The sequence below is a fragment of the Glossina fuscipes genome, unplaced genomic scaffold, assembly GCF_014805625.2.
Source record: "Glossina fuscipes isolate IAEA_lab_2018 unplaced genomic scaffold, Yale_Gfus_2 28, whole genome shotgun sequence".
In the NCBI taxonomy this organism is placed as follows: Eukaryota; Metazoa; Arthropoda; class Insecta; order Diptera; family Glossinidae; genus Glossina; species Glossina fuscipes.
In genome coordinates, this window is record NW_023998423.1 from 16,197,471 (window position 1) to 16,219,332 (window position 21,862).

At 32.7% G+C, this 21,862-nt stretch overlaps 1 protein-coding gene across 2 annotated transcripts in view; it reads left to right on the forward strand.

Moving 5' to 3' along the window:
* Positions 1 to 21,862, forward strand: part of LOC119636178 (protocadherin-like wing polarity protein stan) — a 150,792-nt gene that overhangs the window by 92,392 nt on the left and 36,538 nt on the right. For both annotated transcript variants that reach the window (XM_038031375.1, XM_038031374.1), the window contains exon 4: positions 9,692 to 9,779. The gene's annotated coding sequence lies outside the window, so the exon portion shown is untranslated. The remainder of the gene's footprint in view (positions 1 to 9,691; positions 9,780 to 21,862) is intronic.

Below are 21,862 nucleotides of genomic sequence, written 5' to 3' on the forward strand. Positions count from 1 at the left end.
AGATTTTTGTAGCGAACAAAAACACACAACTAAATCAATAAATTTTTAATTAACGTAGAAAGTGGAAACAATAAACTTACCCTTGACGCATGACTCAGTTTAAAGCGACTGCAGTGCAAATTTTTTTGTTTCGTAAATCTCTCATTAAGGGAGAAGACGCATAAATAACAGCTGTCGAGCAGATAAAAGTCGCGACTACCAAGTCGGTGTGCACGAGTTTACATATCAGCGCGATTTGATCAAACTTGGCCGCAGTAAGTGCTTTAGGGAGTGCTTAGTTGTGAAGGTACGACACCGTCATCGACTAGGCTACGGCTCTCCTAGAATGATCGATCATAGTCATTATAACAAAGAAGGAGCGGCAGGCCTTAGGATGATATGTAGATAGTTTTCTTTGTCTGTCCCTCTTTTTGTCGCACTCGCTTAGTCGAAAAACTTATGATAATAGGACTTTACCTTACTTCTTCCGATATTCCGCATGCATACTTGCTGGCAATAGTTAAAAGGCTAAAAACAAAATTAGGGAAAATTTCATATATATTCTGACTTATACGGCTTTATGCTAAGTTATAACGTCTGTTGTTTGAAAAGTTTATAGAAATATGTGTGTGAAAAGCTCTTTGAAAAGCTCTATGCCAAGGAGGCATCAATTGATCAATTGATTTACTCTTAACTAATGAAAATCATTGTTGCCATTGCTTATTTTTAATTGCTTTATTACGCATGTGTAGTGGGCATAAAACATTTTAGCCAAAGCCAAAGCCAAATGCAATCTCTCTTAACTTGATATGAGTGGAGCAATGAAATTGAAATAAAATCTTTGCTAACCTTTCAAAAACAAATTTCCTGCATCTTCTGTTCATGCCACAAAGCAATCACTTTTCAAATATATTTTCATTTGAAACTATGCAAAATAATTGGAAAAAAAGAAGAGCAAAGTGATGCTGTAATACTTTGTTGTTGTTGTTTTTTTTTATATTTTTTTTTTTATTTGTTATGGAATCCTTTGCCAAACACAATTTATTCCACATTTATGTTCAATCAATTTTTGCAAATTTTTTATACTTTTGATTTGAAAACAACCAACAAATGCCAAAAATCCAAAACAATTTCATTCGTGAAAATATAACAAAAACTAACGTGCATATGCATAACTTTTATGTTGTAAACGAGTTCAAAAGAAAAAAAAAAAAAAACAATATTTACACTTCAATGAATTGGTTAAAAATAAACATTTGTAAAATCTGTTCAAAAGATGACATAAGGAAGATAAAATTGTTAAAAAAATTTCGATAACATTTTTCCATATGATGGCAAACATATCAATCGATGTAAATATTAAAGACTCTCTAATTGAGACAGTTTTTCCTAACAGGAGTTCCAAGGAGCAACCTTGGAAATTCGTGATCTCTTTGCTCTCTTCTGCTCATGTTTTGGGAGGGTCGATCGGTTTTTCATTGCTGGAAAATATTCCAGCATTTCATATATTCTGCAGTTACAAGTCAAAAGAAAAAAAAAAGTCAATCTGTTGCCTTTGGATTTTTTTCGCAAAAGTAACCAAAGTTGATATAAGATCGATGTACGGATTGTTTATGAACTACGACTTAGGAATTATAAATAAATCAAACTGGTCTTATTGTTCAAGAAATTTTGTATTATGCCTCATATGCTTTCTCCAATCCTTAAAATTTAATACAAAGCACAAAAAATAACTGAGCTTTTAGGAAGAATGCGACAAAAAGATAGATTTTGGTACAATGGACCACGAAAATCAATTTCATTTTTGTATAACGGAAAAGGAATATTGCAAAACTTGGAATAATGCAAAAAAAAATCACACTCAATGGTAGCAACATCAGTAATCACAAGAAGAATGTTTCAATAGATTTTCCTTTACATTGTTTATAAATACAATTTTCTGTTTATGTATTACAAGATGCCTTAAAATACGTTGGCATGCAACAATTATCCAATTATACTCCTTGGAACCCGAAGAATCATGCCTGGGTGAAATATTGACTTTCATGGAAAGGTTAGCATTATCTTCAAGTTTATTGCTATTAGTAGAGAGCTCTAGTAGCCTACATTGTGGCATCTACTAGGAATGCATGGACATAGCAGCAACAGTGCAGACATAAACTTTGATTTTTCGCAGCATTTAACATCGTTTAGGGTAAACGACTGTGTGAACGCTCTCAGTACGAAGGAATTAAGCATTACAAGTTTTCGAAGAATGAACAATAGCCCGGGGTATAAGACTAAAGACTGCCAGATCATCGATTGTGAGCTTGAATCTCAGTAGCTATGTAATAAGTATAATTACTTTGGTCTTTGTTGCTTGCTTTTCTGATATTGTATTCTATTTACTTTACCCTAATTGCATGCTTTTCTGATTGACACACACACAGTTTGACTTGAAAAAATGTACTAAGAAATTCTTTACTTTGTAAATAAAATTATTAACGTTGCTGTGCTTTTGAGTAATGATCTTCTCTTCAAATACTTAGTTTAAACCTTTAATAATTAGAGTTTCGCTTAATATATTTACATGTATATATGGCTGAAATGTATAATTGTAGTCCATAAATAACGAAATAAATAAAAGACTTTGTTGCAATCCAGTCTGCTACAAAGCTATTTATATAGTTATTCTCCTTAAAACCATTAAAATACGATCGCAATTTTAGCATCTCAATAAAGGCTTACTATTTCGACCATCTAGGTGACAGGACTACGCAGTTTCGGACCAATTTTTATTTCGATCATTAATCTTTGCATATTAGAGTAGTTGTAGGCAATTCAAAACTACATTGCAATACATTCGTTTATTCTCAGTAAATGAGCTCAACGCGCCGAAAATGCACACGATTAGACAAAGATGACTGTTTGGATTATATTTTTCCATTCCACCGAAAGGTTTAACGTTTCTGACTGCGACCGTTTCCAAAACATCTTGTATTTCGTGCGCAATTCGTGTTATTTATGGCAACTTATGTCAACTTATATCCACTTTTGGCAATGAAGGCCCATCTCTTAGTGAAATGTTTGTATGACGAGCTTAATCGCCGCCGCCATCCGCATACCGCTCAAGTTCGTGAAGATCGTGCGAAATCAATTGTTATCGCAGAAAACGTTTCTGCTGTGCAAAAACTGGTAATGCAAGGTCGCCAAACGGCATAGTATGAGATTTTGATCGCTTAGATCGTTTAACAATGCAAAATGGTTGTTCTCTTTAGATGACATATAATTTAACAAAGTCTCAAAAGATACTCGTATCGATTGATCAAGCAAATCCTTGCATTATCATCGTAAAAGGCGGCGAATCATGGATCTATCCGCGTGAGCCGGAAACTAGGCAGCAATCAGCTATGTTGGTGTTTCAAAATAACCACAATCCGACTGAAGTCATGCGCGAAGTACTTTGAAAGAAATTGTCGCCTATTTTTACGGAAAACTCACCATGTAGCAACAGGAGAAAGATAAAGCAACGAATTCTGAATGGTACGAACTCGTTTAGGTAAAACGACGAATTCTGAATAGTACGAAGTCATTTGTCTGGCGACATTAGTAAAATAAACAAGCACAGTCGGGTCATTCTTCATCATAACAATGCAAGCTCTATTCTGCTATGATAAACGGCTCAAATGCATGCAAAGTGTGTGTATAAGTCATAAAAGAGAATTTATTTAAAAAGACAATAAATCAATTTTTAAAATCAAGTTAATATTTTTTTTTTACCATTATTATCAAAAATGACCGATGTATAGTATAAGTTTCCACCGCCAAGTGGGTTAAATAAAAAAAGTTTCTTTTCTCGGTCTGTCTTGTAAATAAAACTAAATACCATAAATGTCATTCTTAATAAATACACGAAGACAAGTAATGAATTAATTAGAAAAACGGACAAGAGTTTCTCTATAGAGTTTGACGTTTGTTTTTGTTGATCAAAATAAAAAAAAAAAATTAAGTTTATTTTCAAGTTTTGCAAATTCTAAAAGAGAAGACAAAATTTTTATCTAAACTCTCTGTTAGCGTAATAGATAAACGTTAGCTTATTATAGCATATTATAGCATTACTTACCAACAAGCCGCTATATCTAGGGTATAAGTCACTGAAAATCTTTGACAAAATTTAATCTTCTTAGTCAAATCAAAGTTAACATGTGCTCGCAATATTACACAAGTTAGTTGCGAGAGAGAAAGAGAGAGAGAGAGAGAGAGAGGATTTAGATGAACCGTAATACAATTTGTTGTTGTAAGCAAAACTTTGAAGTGGAATAGAATAGGCCGATAAAGTCACTTCTGTAGTTTATTTTCGCCTTTTATGCTGGTCAACACTCTACTTGTACATATGTCCATACGAATACAGAGTATATATTCACGCATATATATAGAACGTAACATGCGTGTTTTGATGCTTTTTATGGCTACTTGGCAAACTAAACATACCTCAGGTAATGGCAAAAAATACAAAACGTAAATTGAAGAGCGTGCCTTGCGAAAGCAGCATTAGATGGAATACCTATTCTCTGTTTCTGAAAATAAGAGCACATAAACAACCAATTCGCTAACGAAAGCAAATTAATTTTTCATTTCAAAAATGAAGCTCAAGCCCAGGAAACTCCCAAACATTTCAGAAAAATATTTTTATTTCATTTTTTATTTACATATTTTATTTTCTTTCTTACGAAAGCAGCACACACCCACAATATCAACAGTAGCTATGCCGCGGAATGTGAAAAATATTAGCCTGTTCTTTACTTTCACATGCCACGCTACCCAACATCATTGAAATGTGCTGCTACTTGCTGCTTGCTTCCATTTAAAGTTTAAAGCAACCAACAAACATTAAGAGAGAGAGAGAGAGAGAAAAAAAAAGAAGAAAACTTATAAGCGCTATACGCAAACAGCTTAAGATGTTGAGGTAACTGGAAAATAATGTGTTAGCGAACGGAAATGCCAGACTAGCAGAATAGTTGATGGCGTAGGGAATGCATGCATCTGCACAATTTTTCATCTTTCAAAGCCTACAAAAAAGTGTAAAGAACAAGTACCACTAAGCGAGACACCAGGCAATAGAGATGACATAGCTTCAAATATCTTTTTATATATCCCCACCACCACACCCAATAACCGCTATCACCGCAATGACAGTGTTATGCCTTGCAAAACACTCTTCGCTTTAACGTCTTCTTCTCTGTTTTCGCCCTAGCGAAGAAAAGTTTTTTTTTTTTTTTTTTTTTTTTTTTTGCAAAATTTGTTTGGTTCATATTTTCTTTTATATGAATGGACAATTTTATTGTAACCGACTACGTTACCTAACGAACAAAAGAGAAAAGGAAAAACCCATGCTTACGTAACAATTTTTTAAAAAGTTTCTTTTTCGCGTTTCTTGCACAGCATTTCCTTTCGTCTTTCGTTAGCATGAAATTTAAACTAACCGTAAACTATGATAAATTCATAGCGAACATAAATCTTGTTCCATGACCATCGCTTAAGTGCACATCTGCAAGTTTAAAGAGAACAAATTAACATTAAGTTTATGAGTTAAGAACATACAGAAAAGCCTTTTTCCAAGCCTGGCACAGCATAAACTCAATCGTCGCCTATTCAGTAACAAATTTTCTTACAATTAAAATAATTTCTTAAAGTTCCCAAAGATATTCTTCAATATAATTTTGCAAATATCTCAAAAAAAAAAAAAAAAACAATTGCTTTCTTAATTACATAAAAAATTCATCAAATTGTAAAGGAAAACTCATAAAAACACTTTTTTCATACCTTTGCTAAAAATTAGAAAAAAAGAATACTTTTCGTTTATTTACAAAGAATATTTATTGTGAACAATACACATGCATACACACACACTTGCACATGCATAATACTGTCAAGGAAGTGATGGGACTGTCAAGGAAGTGATGGGAATTGAAAGTAAATTTTTTATATCAGATGTTAAAAGCAATACGACATATAATATCCATGTGTTGTCAAGAAAGTATCGGTACTGGTCTATTCAAGAAAGATCAGAGGCTCCACATTCAGTATATATATTCTTAATCAGCGTCAAATTCTGAATGGATTTAACTATGTCCGCCTGTATAAGATCTGTTATAAACATTCTCCCGCTCGCAAAGAGAAAGGAAGGAAAGGACAACTCTACAATACTACTTAAAGTGAGAACACCTCTGATCTCTGAAAAGGAATGAAAGATTGGTTTTTTGCTCATTACTCATAAACTGCAGCAGATAGTTCTACAAAAATTTGAACATATATTCTATGAGTGATTCTGTACTACCTGCACAAATTGAGGAGGCCTGTTCAATATTATAGTGGACGACAATTTAATATTTTCGTTTAGTAATTTTACGCACAGAAACAAGCTGCAAAAACCTTGTTCGGAATGCACTTCAGTATTTTTGTCCCTTCATCCGTCTGTCCATCCGTTCATCTGTCTATCTGTCCGTGTACGCAATCGTGTGGTATATGTGGTAAATGTTCTCCCCTCCGTAAAGGTGACGATATCGTCAATAAATTTGGAAAGCAGCCTAAACCGGTCAAAGGATATGCCTACAACGCCCACACGTCTATGAAAAAAAACTGTGAATACCTTTGCTTGTCATGTTTTTTGCTAGTTACCCATAAAGTGGTGTGTATAAAAGATTCAAGGACTGAACATAGTATTCTTATTTGTTTAATGATGGGATCAAGATAAGCGTTCGCTCAAGTGCGTCTTTCTACTTATGGTTTGAGTTGTAACAGAGAAATTTTGAGTTTCGTATAAAATACCGAAATTACGAGTTGATTGAGAAATGTTTAAAAAAACCTACGTTAACGGTATTCTATGACAATATATAGCCATTGAGGTGACACGAAACATTCAAGATTGGCCCTCAAATGCAGGGATGAAAGCTATCTTTACTCCGATCGAGAACTTATTTCATCCAATGAAGGAAAGAGGGTAAAATCATAATCGTGGTTTTGGAAAAATGTGTCTTGTGGCTGTGTGTGCACGACATGTTCATTGCATTCCAAAAAATATATTCTGCATCTGACTAAGTCTTCTATGAAACTTCATGTATAGTGGAATCTTTTTGAACATTTTATATTCTTTTACGTACCATAAGGCAAGTGATTTTGCCATTTCTAAATGGCTAAAGCATCTACCGAGAGCCCTAGTCCTTATATTTCTTTAACATATGCCGTTATATTTCGGAAATGGTCACTTTACTAATAACTTTTCTTATTAAGTTCATAAAGCAATTTCAACATTTCCAAGCATTTTGAGAATTTAAATGCAATTTGATGCACTTCTGTTTAAAAATTCCGGTATGATGTAAAAAGCAAAATTATTAGTTTTTTTTTTTTTATGTTTATTGTATCCTAAGTCGCCCTTGTGTATTTCATAAACATCAATTTATGAGAGATTACTTGTAGAATAACTTAACATTTTTAAGATTCATCGAAAAGTTGAGTAAATAAAACACGTTTAATATTTTGAACATAAGTCATTAAGTTTTAATCTAAAATTGTTCATTGATGTACAGGAAAATGTTTGCAGTTTTTGGCTGCCAGCCTAAAAACATGCTTATCTTCTATCTCTTTGTCTACATATATCAAGCAAATACCACTTTAAGCATTATGGCAACCATACGCTCAGATCTAAAGTGATATGAATGGACATCTCGCTTACGTACGTGTGGAACTGAAGTTGTGTCCATGTGGCATATGCATTGCACCAATCATTCGCAATGATATGTGTTGTTAAGCTAACATTCAAGTGTTGGAACGAAGCATGCATACATACATAGATGAATATTGTTCATTATTTTTTTTGTTTTTCGTTTCCCTCATGATAACACATTTGAAAATGTGCAAAAAACGTAAAATATAACTCCTTTTTCTTCTCTTCTTCTTTTTTTCATTTTTTTTTTATTTTTTTGCTATTGTTTGATACGAAATACTGCCTGTCAGTCATTATCACGACACATGACTCAAGTGTATAGGATTCTCAGTACTTAACTCAAATTGAAGAGCTATTAATAATGCTTAGAGAGCATTTTTAAGTCTATTATATATGTGTATATATCATGTGCACAGAGAGCGAGAGAGAGAGAGAGACAGATAGAGATAGAGAGAGGAAGCCAGAAAAAGGGAAAGAAAAAGAAATGAACAACAGTATGTGTCAGAAATTACCATAATTTGAAGTTAAATATGAATAAGAAGAAGAAGATATCTTTTTAATTATATTTTCTATTTAATATGTACATGAATCCTTACTATCGACATATGATACAAAAAAAAACAACATTTATGTCAAAAGTTTTATGAATTTACAAACAAATGAAAGCTAATAGATGTACATTTTGGAAAAAATACATCAAATTTAAGAGAAGTATTAGCAGAGTTAAAAAACTTTTTGCTGTAGTTGCATACGCATATGATTGACGTTAACGTTGTTTATTGAAAAGAGAAAATCTCAGTTAGACTTGTAATATTATTAGCATTATCCATCCTTCCAGAGAGTCTCCCCTGCTGATCCACAAAGTTATTGTAAAAGAATGGAAAGACGAGTATCATGTTTTAGTTAGAGATAAAAGTGCCCGGCTTTTTAACTAAAGGAAAATTTGCAACATGGGAATTTAAAATACTTCATAGTAATCACACTTATGACAAGGTATACTTCAAAAAGATTAAAGTGCCGTTCACTGATAATTGCGAAGAACGTAACATTGCTGAGTCTGCCGAACATCTAATTTTTGATTGCAGAAGGTTTGACATCCTTAGATAGTCTTTCAGTATGTTTAGCCTTTAAAACAATTTATATGAAATTTTTCGTGCTAGGAACTTTACGCATCTTAAGCAGCTGACTGCCTTTATCAAATCAGCTGATTTCTCTTTCTAATCTTCTATACTCATAATTTTGCTCATATATACAGATCACCTATACTTTTTTCTTTTCCGGCATTATTAGCCGGGATTTCGACTGTACCGTGCCTTATGGGAATAACTGCGGAACAGTACATTACCTGTTTAACAAGCATAAGCACCACATTTAAAAAAAAAAGAGCGCTCACAACACCTTCGCTCATAAGTCCTTTATGGAAAAAGGTTGCGACCACTTTTTGGACGGGTTTCGTAGATGGTAGCATGGCTGGGAAAACTGCATAGGCTTACAAGGAAACTATGTAGAGAAATAAAAATCAATTTAAAGAAAAAATGTCTTGTTACCTTGTTAAGTCTTTAACTATTCAATCAGCCCTCGTGTAATGAGCGCCTATTTATTATTTCGCAAAAATTGCCGTCATGAGCACTTTGAAAAATCGATCGTAAATAACACAAAAAGACAGGGCATAGTGTCATATCCCGTCAGACTGTGAATACCTAAATATCTTTTGCATTATCATAGGATCGAAAGACTATACATATTCTTTGCTAAGGGTAGATCTTATATAAAAATTCATTAACCAACAGAGTACGTAGTACATACTATAAATATTAAATTTAATGAATCTTGAAAGTCTTGAATGAAGAGCAACAACAAGCGATGAAAGCTGATTATCAAGAACTAATTGATTGATAAGAGAATAGAATCGAAAGAAAATGAAAAACAATATCTCTTATTATCCCGAAACTCTATTCTTATACGAATTTATTTATAATTTTTTTTTCTCTTCTCGTTTCTTTATTACAGTTCATCAATTTTCATTACAATGTTATTGACAAACCATACAACAAACACTGAGCCTATAATTTTTGCCTATTTGGCAATGATACATCAGGTAAGACATACCCACCTATACTCTGATTTATATCTGTTATTAAGATGAGGCTAGGAATGTTATGTTGGCCATCGTTTAAGAATGATGTAAACCATAAAAAACTTCTCAGTGTTTAAGTGTATGCGCATTTTATGTATTCATAGCTGTTACTGATGAATGTGTTTATAGCTCTTATCTGTTCCTTTTCCTCAAATGCTTTCAATTGTTTTGAACAGCTCTTGCACACTTTTTGTATACATAGATTGTTATTGAGCTCTTCATACGACAACATCTGGTTTAATGGATAAGTGTATATGTATTTTATATGAAGATATATAGAAAAAATTTTATTTCATTGATTTACTTCATCGATATAACGGAAATCCAATAAACAGTTTTGTTTTTGCGTTTCCCTTTCGTTATATACTCATTCACTCTATCCTTAAATGAAAGGATCCGTATTCATGATAATCGAAAACACAATGAATGAATTCTTTATCAATAGATAGATATTCTTGTTGTTTCAGAGTTACTGTTACAAATAGAAGCCTTTTTCATTATTGTAAACATCGTTTACATTTCTGCAGTCACTCATTCTCTTCTAGAGTGACAAACTGACATTTGAATTCATTCCGGTACCATTCCAAAATACATTATATTTATTGTCAACTTTATTGCTTTATTTATCTCAAATTCGATAAAACACAACATTTGTTTTAATCCTATAGATAGTTATAGGTAAGGAAATTTTATTTAGATTCTTCTTAACGCAATAAAGTGACGTCTCCAGAAGCAAATGTCCTTTTAATCTGCCGAGATCCTTTTTCGAACTCGTCGACCATGGTGACTACTATCGGGAGACCCAGACGTTGGATGAAGAATGAAACGAAAGCTATAGGATGTAGAAGCGAAGACTATTAAGGCAATGCATATTTCCCTGCCAAGTTGCGTTCGGGTTCTCCTTCTTCCTTCAGACTCTATGGATTCATCGTCGTATGCCTCCTTAGTTGGAATATACATTTTACTTCGATATGTCAATTCATTTGACCTCCCACTGTGAAGTAAATTTCCTTAAGAAAGACAAACTTTGACCAATCCATAATGTAATATGCACTATGTAATGGCTAGCATTATTTATGTTAAATTTCAATTATAGAATTTCGAAAGTATAGACATCATAGTATTAATTACTAATTTTGCTATGGCACCTAAATTGTCTTTACGTCCATACATTTATGCAAATGCTGTCAGGAAAGTGCGGGCAATCGGCAAAAAAAGCCTCAAGTTTTCATCAATCTACGTAAACTCTTTAAAAATGGACTACATTTAAATCGAGACACTTAGAACGACATCTAACCAATTGCACGTTCAGTTAACATGATCTTTGAAATATTCCTTATAGACTTAAACTTGGTTAAACCGTTTCTTCGATATTTTCGATATTTTTGTTTGTGTGATTTCAATCAAGTTAGTCGGAGCTAATTTGAATTCGACTAACAAGCAAATCCTTTGCTCGGAGATGTTTGTCTTTAGTGCTTAGATATCTTTCGAGTTTGTGGACGAAAATTCTTCTATTCCCACCATAACATTCTACACCACGACTTATCCTTTATTTATTAGTTGCCAAAATTGCTATGACCAATAAAACTTTTCGAACTCTCTCTCACTCTCAATTCCGATGATGATTTTGCAATATTTTTTTTTAAATTTAAAGAAGTTAAAGTTTATATTCTATCAAAGTTTTTTTTAGAAGAAAATCGATTTCCTTCTAACTGAAAGGAATTATTAATAATAATAAAAAAAGAATGAAAAATTTCATAATTATGATGGAAAATTGGCCAAATCAAAAATTTCAACGGAAATAATAAACACCATAGTTTCGCCTAAAAGAAGGCAAAGAAAATATTTATAGTTTTTCCTAAAAGCAGGCAAATATTTTTTTGCATATATATATATTTTTTTTTTTTTAAAGTATCTTTACTATGCATTCTCTAACTTGCGAAACAAAAGTTAACTCCCCGTTATGAATTTCTAATTAAATTTTTTACTTTACCAAGTTTCCAAATTTTTCATTTAAAAGATTCACTAACTTCGTTTGTTTTTTATTTCCTTTTTTAAAAAAAAAAAAAACAGCATAAACTTGCTCTATAAGTTTTCTGTATAATGAAATTACTGAAATTCTTCTTCATTTTTAATACAGTTTTAATAAGTTTTTCTTGAACAATTTCCAAAAAATCATTTGCAGATCAACTCAACTATGTACGTTCGTTTGTATATCCATTTGTTTGTTTATTTGTTTGATTGCTTGTTTGTTTGTTTGTGTGTTTGTTTGCATGCATTTGTTCCATTTTAATCGGGCCGCACAATTCAATTACGAGAAGATGATTTTGACGTTTTACCAGAAACAAACGAAAAATTGCCTTGAAAAACTTTTCCAAACACTTCGAAAACAAAGCCAGAAGTGATGTAACAAAAGAAATGAAGGACAAAGAAAAATAGAAAATAGAAAAGAAAAATATGTAAAGAATGCTTGAGCCGGCAAGTTTTACCAATCAAAAGTTACAATCCAACCAATATTATCCTTTTCTGCACAGCGTAGTCGTTTTTCGCTGTTTCTTCCTTTCTTTCTCTTTCTCTTTCTCTTTCTTGTTTTTTTTTTTTTTTTTTTTTTTTTTTTCATTTTCCAGTTCCCTATGTTTGTTACTTTTTCATAGTCTTTAACCTTAATCAACTATAGAGTGTTTTTTTGCCTACACAAAGATTTAACAAGTCGGAGAAAGATTTGATGCATATATGTATGCTTGTGCATGCACCTAGAACCTTATGTATCCGAGTAAAAGAAGATAATTTTGCAAATATTGCTCTTTGTGTTCATTGTAACCGCATAAACAAAGATACATCATCCGAAAACATTGTACATGCGTATGTTCGGAAACAATACATACAAAAATTCAGACATAAAGTCAGTCACCGTTACTCTCGTTACTAACAAAGCTTGGCACAAGAGACCAGAACACTATAATGGATATAATCATAAGTAACAACAATAACGGTACGAAGAAAAAAAAAAAAAAATGGAAAAAAAAAAAACAGAAGACAGGAAAATAAAACAACACAGAGCGCACAAAGATGACAATAATAGCAACAAAATCAACAACACTAACAACAAAAATGACAATTACAACGAGAATGGCAACGACAACGACAACAACTACAACTACGGTTGCTGTACTAAAGGGTTTTTTTTTAATAAATTTTTTTTTTTTTTTCTTACTGCTATTTCCCTTTGACTACCGATAAATTGAAAACAAAGCGCTTACCCATATTGGCGTATGCGTTGTCCGTGGATTAAATAGCGAAAAAAATGTTTTCGAACAAATTTCTTGATGCGCTCAAGTATTCAATTTTGATTGAATTTTATGCATTGCCTCTGGGTAAAATATTAAAAATTTTAAAAATTTCTTAACTCTCCAAATTTTGCCCCTTTGTCTATCTCTAGGAAGATGAAAACATTATGACCTAAACTTTATTTTACAACAAACGTGCACTGAGATGTTTCGTAGGATGAAAATTAAAATTTTAAAAATGTAATGCGTACTTTTACTTTCTTTACTTGCATAGCTATCGCAAAAACGTGAAAATACTCTATTATTGTGTGCTGAGGTGTTTTTCAATGAAAGTACACACATATATTTGGAATGAGTCTTTTTTATATATTTGCCTCATTGTTTGCCAATCTCTCGGCCATGGTAGCTGAAACATGCACAGAAATATGAGTCACAAGTATTCTCCGTTGCGTTGATATATGAAGTTTAAATAGATTGCTAGCCTTAAGTTAAGGTTTCGCAATAGTTTGATGGCAAAAGACATTTCATAATCTTTTACTTTGCCCTTTTCTTTTAAAATTAATTTATATAAGAAATCTGTCAAGGTCGTTGATTACGTCGCACGGAACAGTTTGTTGATTTGATTTTTCTCATTTCTACTACTGCTTTTATAGCAAACCCCCAGGCGTCAAGAATTACATTTTATTCTTGTTAGTGAATTTTGCTACAGATATTTAAACTCCAATCAATATGCTGCATATAACATCAGTTTTTTGGGTAAACAGCGTAATGTTATTAAAGGGTAAGATGAGTACATCACTGCGCTTAAATTTTCATGCATATCACTGAAAAAATTCGGCTTTCCATTTATAACAACCGAAAACAAGCAACAAAAATTACATTAGAATGGTAGGCGGCTCTAACAACTTACAAAAATAGATTTTTAGATAGTTTTTTTTTTTTTTTTTTGGATGGAAGGAAAAGTAAAGGAATAATAATATTTGAGAATTTATTATAATAAAAAAAAAAGTAGCAACATTAGAGCCACTCTCCCGAGACCCTTTCAATCTAAAGGGCTCTGAAGCCCAGGACAATATTGGTGTAAATTTGACTTTTAAAAAAAATCATTTAATCCAGACGCGAATAGCTAGAGAATCACGTAATACTTTTGAAAGCATTGATTTTGAGTGAAAAAGTTCAATTTTTGCTCAAACACCACAGTTTTATTATTAGGTGCTTGCCTTATTTTTGGCCAACGACTTTTGAGTTATTCAACGTATGCCCATGCTAAGCACGAAAAATTGCATTATTCAGTTCCATAATATCCCAATTGTCAATTTGTATTTCAACGAATTAACAGCGGTAATTTTGATATTCATGACATAGAACGGCCTGAAGGTGACAAGAAGAAGAACCTCGAAAACAATGAATTGCAGGACTTTTTGGACGAGAACCGATTTCAAACTCTTCAGCAACTCTCGAACAGCTTAGCCATTGACAAATTCAATATTTCTAGACCTTTACAGGCGATGGTAAAGATCGAAAGGGAGAAAGAATGGCTATCTCGCAAATTGACTGAACATGACTGATTTTAGCCACTTGTTGCAAGACTTGCCCAGTGATACATTGTTAGAGCTCGAATGGGAACGTCTGGTCCACCAAGCATGGCGCTTTCTTATTACCACTTATTTAGATCAATGCAGCATGGATTTGCTCTCACGCGTCTCCGCGAACCTCAAGAAGCGTGAAAATGGATCGGTGGTTGGACCGCTGCCAGCCCAAGTTTTTTCGATACGATATCGTAATGTTGCCAGAAATGTGGTAAAATAATTTGATTAATATGCAATGAAAAAATTTTTCTCAATAAATGCCTTTTCAAGCGAAAAAATGGCCAAAATTAACGCGATCACCCGATAACAAACTAGTAAAAACATTATAGTGGACCATAGCCAATCATCAAAATCTTCTGCACCACTTTCCTTAGATCAGGACTGTTCAAAATGAGGCGTTATATAGGCTGTGGACAGACAGACAGATAGACAGGCAATTGAGAGGCAGCGCTTCCAAATCGATAGGTATAGTAAATAATTGGTCTATCTGAAGTCCTTCTCTTGTATAACTTCGCATAAACTAGTTTACGTACGTATCACAAGTAATGTACGGCAGAAAAATGTTCAAATTAATTTATCAAAAAAATCCCGAGAACTCCTCTGTGGAATATCAATTTAGGGTTGAAATGAAAAGAACGAAAATCGTTATATTGCCATTTATTAATTTTCAACTCCCACAATTGTTGTTTCAGATTATTTTTAACTGATAAATCGATCATTTAACTAATAGAGAAAAACTTGATTTTTTTAAAAATTTACGGATCCTGAATACAATTAGCCGTAACGATCCGTTCACCAATCTATCTGTTTCATCTTGTTCTTGAAACGTCAGGCCGGCGGATAAGGCCGTATAAATTGTTCGGCGATGAAGAGGGATAAATCCGTCTTTGAACTTAGTACATAGAAAGAATGTAACCTAAAGTCGATAATGATCTAAAACTCGGGATCAATATTCACCGAAGTCATGTAGAATCCTAAGGAAACGCAAGCGTTGTCCATTTACGAACATTTTTGTAATTTTAACTTACGCTACAAAAATTAAGGCTTCCTATAAACTTCTGATTCGCAATACAAACAGGATCCGAACCGACTATAAGATGCAACAATATATTGATTTTTATATTGATTCAAAGAAATTGATATATAGCTTTCTGCCCCGAGTCATGTATTTTTGACATCGCATACAACGTCATATGATCAGCTAGCGCTTTCTCTCAAAGTAATGTGAGAGCTATTCTGAAATGTGGCCATCAAAACCTTATCCTAGAGCATCAAGCGGTACGTAATTCTTAGTCTAAGGTTAGTCAGGATTTGAAAAGATTGACAGGCTTTTGCGCTTACGTGACTCGTAAAATTAAGAACATTTGCAAGTGAAAGGATAAAGAAAATAATTTTTTTCTCTTCTCTCCTATCTCTCCTTTTTTTGTCTGTCCGTCTGTCTATCTGTCAACTACTCTCTTTCTCTCTCACTTTCCGCTTGAACTTTCTCCATATTCTTCCATTGCGTACAATTGATACATAGAAATGCGATTCGAAGGTAGTAAAAATGCCGTTCATTTCTTTCTTGACGCCTTAATATATTATAAGCTCTATGACAAGAATTTCCATGTCTTAAAAGTAATTGAATAATATATTCTACTCTTTGTGTTTGATTTTGTAAATAAATGGTTTCTCTATTTCGCGAAATTTCCATTTTAATCAACATTATAATTAGCACGATTGTAACAGAGTTAAGGTAATTAAGCCTTAAAGCTTATAAATAACAAATTTGCACAACACTATCGACAAAAAGTTTACTTTCTTAACTTGACAGCTGAGAAAGCCTCGATTAATTCGCTTACAATCTTGTTATAGATAAACATTTATTTAAATTTAAATGTAAATGTTGTCAGTGAAAATGAACAGCTGCTTGTATTTATCTTGTTGCCTGTAAATTCAAACCCCTACAATAATAACAGAAAAGATTACTCATCACTTGGCAATCTCAACTAACCGCTTAATGAAAATGGACAAGAAAAACAAAAGAAGACAAAGCTTTCAATATTAATACTGTTTTGTTGAAATAATAAAAAGAAACTTTACGCTAACAATAAAAACTATAAAAATGTAAGAGAGATCTTGTAGTTTGTTATTACAAAAATATAAATTTGTGGTAATAAATTTAAGTTAGTATCAACACAAAAAAAAAGAAATTAAATTTTTGTTAAATTTGGGCCTAAAACAAGGGAGTTGATTGCGTGTTAAACTTTTATATATTTCTTGGAAAAGTAATTTTCGGCAAAATGACGTAAAAGTAAATAAATACACGCGAAAAAGTCTTATACGCCTTGGAATAAATTTTTCTTACCCCTCAACTTAGACCGGTGTACATAAATCGCAGTGAAGTGTATTAAGTATGGACATGGCAGTTAGCTGAATGAAGCTACTTGTGAATTTATTTTAGGAATAACTGCAAAGAACTATACTATTTGCGGGCGTGGTTATAGTTAAGCGTGGTTATTCTTGAACTTAAGGCATAGCCTTCAACCCGCGACCGTTAGCTTTCCCTAAATAGGCAACAAATAAACGTGCGCACGTATGGATATATGGATGGACGGACGGATTAATAAATCAACTTAAAATGTTACTCGCATTGCTTATTGCCGCCGTAGTTGCAAACGGAAAAACAAATTAAATAAACTCGCAACGTGCGAAGGTAAGTTGTAAAAAGACAGGCATTTATCCGGTCTAGACTAAAGGCTAATTTACATAATACTTGTTTATTTTTGGAATGAAAAAGTTTTAAAAGAAAAATCCCTTTAAACAGCAATAAGGCTTCATCATAATTTATATGCATATGCCGCCCCCTACCAAAGGAATGTAGAAAGTCTCTGTTAATTAGTTTGCTTACGCTAACATTTATGCAAACATGCATATGTACATAAAGTCAAATAAAGAAGGGCTGTTGTAAAGAAAAAGAGGAATTAATTTAAATAAATTTTATTTAATAATTCCATGATTTTTCATTTTAACAACATTATCATCGTTACCGCAACTCTATCAACACATCATAAACCACGCAGCGACACATTGCAATTATGCATTTAATGATGTACTCATCGCATGCATGTGAATTTAAACAGCTATACATTTATAAAAATTTTTTTCTTTTTTTTTTTTTTTTTTTTCTGTTACAAATAAAATTTCACACGTTTTTTCTCTCATTTTTCCCTTTTCTTAACAATAATTTAACAAAATTTTTCTGCTTAACAAAGCGTGTAACTTTATATATATATATATATATGTACACATATGTACATATATACACACGTATATATATAAATACTAATAATGCACATACAATGTTCATATCCACATGCACATAAACATGCAGATATTTAAAATTATACCAATTTCTTTAACTGAAAATACCCACCAACATGTAACGGAAATGTTTAGTAACATAAATGTGTGGGTATGGTTGCACTCATATACTGGCGCTATGTTGCTGCAACATTTACGATAATATAAATATTTAGTTAACTTTTTATATATTATATATTATATGTGTGTAATTTTTTTTTCCTGTATTCTTATATTAAATAAATTTACGAAAAAGAGAACCGGATAATAAAATAAATTCTCAGGCATGTTCGCGGCATTTATTTACGAAAGCTATAATAATTTATTTAATGTAAAGTACAAAGTGTACGAAAATAAGCGCAAGTTATATTTACAAAGGAGCAATTTGCTGGATTTTTCCGTTTAAAAAAATTGTATTCACTCTGCAAGCATAGAGGAATGCTAATTTCGATTGTTCATTTGCCACGAAAAAATATGCACCACAGAGAGCTCGTAGGCTCTAAGCCCTACCGCAACATCAGATTCTGATTTATACCCCATCTCACTGGTCTGGTTGGTGTCTGTCCGCCTCTTATTATAGAAACAATTTAAATAAGAAAATGACACTTATCGCGCTACTCGACTTTGCCAGCATTCTCATCCACAAGACATTACCGTGACTCATCGCTGTTGAACCATACTGCTCGTCCATGAAACAGTCTAATAGCAGTGGTCTTTCCCACCGCTTCAGATGTTTTCACTTTCACGATGAACTCTTTTCCGTCCTGCCTGCATGCATATAATCCTTCCTGGGTAACACTATCCCAACACCTACAGCAGGCATCCCCGGAGTTACTGATCAAAAAACAACAATTAAGAAAGTTATATTCGGCGGGGCCAAATCTCGCATACCCAACGCTATTCTTTTCACATTTTACTCTCCAAGTTCTTTTATTTGATACCCATATCACCGGTATTATTAGGAAGAAATGAACAACGGTAAATTAGAATTAAATTAATTAAGTAAAGAGTAGAGTGCTCCGCAAAGTATATATGGAAAATAACCTTCTAACATTTATAATTTCTGAGTAACGAGCAAACGCCCACAAATTTTTGTTAAGAAAAACGGATTTGCGTTCAGTTTATGCTTTTACTGCGGTCTTCTGCGTTGACCAGTTTCGCCAATTTTGAGGATAGTGCCAAGAACAAACAGCATGCAGACGCACAGACCGAAAGACATGGCTAAATCGATTCAAAACTTCACGATGATCAAGAGTATGTAGACTTTATAGAGTCTCTGAAGCTTCCTTTTGAGTGCACCCCATCTTACAGTACAGTATTAGGTATAAAAAGAAATAAATAAAGAAATCTTCGATTTGAGTTAAGAAATTGAATTTCAAAATCTCAAAACCCTCTTTTACACAGACGTTAAGAGGCACCTTTACGATAGCAAAACTTCTCAAAGGAAATAATAATAACAACATAATAATCTAAAGAGAAATCAAGATGGCCCAAATAATTGTTCATTAATCATGCGCAGTGTTTTAACGCCCAATTCGCTGCGGTACTAAAATTCGATCTTTGGCGAGCATGGGTTTTGCTTATCTTCAATTTCTCCTTTCAGTCGACCAACTAATTCATATTATCGAAAATTCAAATGCCCATCAAAAATTAAGATTCGAGTTTTGGGTAAGCCCCCAAGGCATTACAAACTATTGCATGCTTTACAACTGATGACAGTAAACATTTTCAGTTCATTTTCGAATCATAGTAAGATGTTAAGATTATAAATTAATAGAAAAATAGCGCGTATTAAGAAGAGTTGATTAAGAAGAGTTGAGGAGGCAATAAGACAAGCGGGTCCCAACCCAAATTCCTACAGATAAAGAACAAAAATTGCTTTCGAATGAATTGCATTGAATCTGCATAACACCTATAGGAAACAGACCACACAACAGGGGCATGCCCTAGCATTGGTCTGACTAACCTCGTGCATTGCCTTTTTATTTTATAGGAATCGTAAAGCCCTTGGCAAATCCATTTAATGAAAGTTTGCGCGGACCTAGATTCACTTAAACAGAGCTCAATGGACAAATTAACGCATTGTCTTCTTTAATCGAATAGAACCCTTAATTTCCCGAACAAATCTGTTTTGCAATTTTTATGAATGAAAGAAAGTTTTTATCATTTTTTTAGATTGAATTTTATAAAATTTAACCAAACTATTTAAGTCAATTTGAAGATAATATGAGTGCGATTTCAAAGAAAAGGAAGAAAGCAGTTCAACATTGTCAGGATACGTTAAGATAAGACCGAATTCCACCGAAGTGCTATCATTGATATATAGAATGAATTAAAAGGGCCTTAAGTGACTGGTTTGAGGGGCAGCTGACATCACGAGGAATTCATTCCAGATGATGGGGTTAAACAGAGCCCCGAACGATTTGTTATGAAGATAAGAACCTAAATGACGTCTATCAGTTATTCTCATTATCGGATTCTTTAATGTCTATTAAAACAACATTGCTTGATACGCGTTATTTACCTATGTCCCACTTAAACTAGCTTTTGACGTTAAAAAGTCATTATAATTCGAAAATTAATTGTTGTTAACTATTGTCGGTTACCAAGCTTATGCATGTTTGCGAAGGCTTACGGGCTCATGTGCAATTTGTTCCTGTACCGATTGTGGATGTGGTTCTATGCTAGTTGTGTACATGGTTTTTTTCTTTTTTTTCCTTTTTATTTGTTTTACTATACTTATCCTAAGTTTTAATATTAATTAATATAAGATTTACTTTAAGTGTTAATTGAACAATTTGTTTTAATTGAGTTCCATGTATAAGTAGAATAAATAAATAAGTAAATAAATAAAATAAATAAATAAATAAGTACAAAGGGAAAGTATTCCAAGCCAGAGGCCTGGAGTTCAAGCATCAACAATTTAAGACCGACCTGAAGCGAATTTGCAAATATTCTGCAAACTAATATGTTTCCTCGTAATTTATATCCCAATTCCTTAATAGAAAGTGTTTTTATATTATTCATTTAGAAAGATTAGCAAACAAAATATGTTAGGATAATTTGATCAAGACGACCTTTAAATAAATATAAAGCTGAGAGCGAATCGAAAACTTGCCCTACTTCTGCCAAGAAATTCAAATCGCGGTATGAAGACTTGTTGTAAGCTATAAAATCAGCTACAGAATTACATTTTTTGTTTCATTTTCCCCGTATTCCCGCAACACACAAAGTGCAAAGAATGGGGAAGAATATTTGGAGATGAAATGAAAAAAAGTATTACGAAGTGATAACATAATTAAAACTCAATTCAAAATTTGAAACGCGAAAACCAAAATATTTTTATTCTTTTCATTTGAATTTTTTTCAATATCTTTAAAACCATGACATAAAAAGCGAAGGGAGAGGGAATTATCGAAAAAGTTAATATAAACTTTATTTAGCAACAAATTATTTTTTTTTCTCAGTATAAAATTTTTTTTTCATTTTCGAAATGCGCGCCAACGAGAAAATAACCATTATTTGTATAGTTCTACATGCCTTTTTTAAGGTAGACGATTTACTTTTTTTTCAGATTTAAATTTACGCCATTTACTCTGCTTGCTACAAACGTCCTTAAGTTAAAGACGCCTGCAAGAAGGACATCTAACTGCTACATTATGTTTTGCACGTACATATAAATTGAAGTAATCGCATCGAATATAATTATTCTATTGTCTAGCTTTTCTTCCAACCGCAAAAAATGGTCAAAAATGACTTCTTTTGAGCTGCTATGGTATCTGTTACCATCTAAAGTGAATATGGAAAATTTTAACAATTAGAGTTT